This window comes from Galeopterus variegatus, unplaced genomic scaffold, assembly GCF_000696425.1.
Source record: "Galeopterus variegatus unplaced genomic scaffold, G_variegatus-3.0.2 Scaffold670, whole genome shotgun sequence".
Lineage (NCBI taxonomy): Eukaryota > Metazoa > Chordata > Mammalia > Dermoptera > Cynocephalidae > Galeopterus > Galeopterus variegatus.
Window position 1 is genome coordinate 33721 of NW_007726781.1, and position 1483 is coordinate 35203.

General features: G+C 52.7%; 1 protein-coding gene across 1 annotated transcript in view; it reads left to right on the top strand.

Annotated features, from left to right (window-relative positions):
* The first annotated feature begins 1051 nt into the window (after positions 1 to 1051).
* The window catches only part of ITCH (itchy E3 ubiquitin protein ligase), a 114738-nt gene continuing 114306 nt past the window's right edge, over positions 1052 to 1483 (top strand). The window contains exon 1 of the mRNA XM_008571249.1: positions 1052 to 1124. The gene's annotated coding sequence lies outside the window, so the exon portion shown is untranslated. The remainder of the gene's footprint in view (positions 1125 to 1483) is intronic.

Below are 1483 nucleotides of genomic sequence, written 5' to 3' on the forward strand. Positions count from 1 at the left end.
GCTGCTGGCCATTACAGGGATCCAAACCCTCGGCCTTGGTGTTATGATACCACACTCTAACCAGCTGAGCTAACCAGCCAGCTGTGTATTTTTAAATAAGCTCTCCTAAGGCATTTTGTATGAAACATTGACATGGAGGTTTGGAAAGTACTTTGTGTAAGTAACTTTCCAGATGGTAAATATTATTTTCATTAGAAAGAAACAGGTTAAACAATAATAGCAAATGTCACTAATTACTGAGCATAGTCTCTACTTGCACAACCTATTCTCACAAACAACCCATAAAGAAGGTCAAGAGGATGGACTCTGAAGCCAGACTGCCTGGACTCTTATCTAGCATATGACTTCGTTTACACATCTATAAAATGGAGATAATAACGGGACTTCTCTCATAGGTTTATTGCGAGGATAAAGGGAGCTTGCTGATCAACTCTTAGAACATCTGACATGTTGGCACCACTAAGCCACTATCAACATCCCTAAGTGCACTCTCTTAAAAGGTAAAGAAGTATTTGAACCCAATCAGTATAACTCCATAGTGTACAATCTTTTTGCGTTTGTTTTTTTCGTTTTTTAAATTTTTTTTTTCTGTTGAAGTGTACATTCTTAAGAACTATGCTGTGTAGTCCAGTGGTTCTTAAATTGTGATCCCCGCCAGTAGCATCACCAGAGAGCATGTTAGAAAAGCAAATTATCAGCCCCTGTTTCAGATCTAATGAATTAGAAACTCTGGGGGTTGGGGCTCAGCAGTCTATGGTATAACAAGTCCTTTAGGTGATTCCGATGCAACTAGTGTTTGGGAACCACAGCTACAATCTTTAGAGGTTCTGGTCCGCGGGGCGTTAATAACCAGCCTGGAGGTGCTGGGAACAACTGATGAGTCCGTCTCACCACAGGTGAGGAAAACTAGGATTTAGCGGCACGCACCAGCCACAGCCGGCTTGCTCTTCAGGCCGGGCTGCCGGCTGGAGCGCAAGGCCTGCTGGGACTTGTAGTCCGGACGGCTCCCGAGCGGAGGCGCCTGCGCGTTGGCCACTAACTCCCTCTAGTCGCTGTGGTCGGGGCTCGGGACCGGCTGCCATCTTAGTCGAGGGACTGTGGAGTCGACGCCGCCCCAAGTCCCGGTAAACACCCGCGGGCGGACTGGGGGCAGTTCTGGGCAGAGGGGGGATCTCGGATGAGAGTGTCCGGGGAGAACGAAGGGTAGAGGAGTGCGGCGCGCGAGTCGGGACCCCAGAGCTACTGCTGCTCCTTCTTCCCTCAGAGCCGGTGCCCGTGGGGGGCGCGGGGAGCTCGGACTAGTGGCTCTGGCCGGACGGGGGTGGGTCAGCGGGACGCACGGAGCAGCCAGTGCCGGGCCGAGGCTCCAGGAGCGCCTCGCTTCGCGGGTTCCGAGTTGTGAAAAGGCTGGGCCGCGGCGGGCGTGGGCAGGGTCCGGCCCCGCGCCCCTCTGCCCCGCCCCGGGGCCACTCTCCCGCGGCCC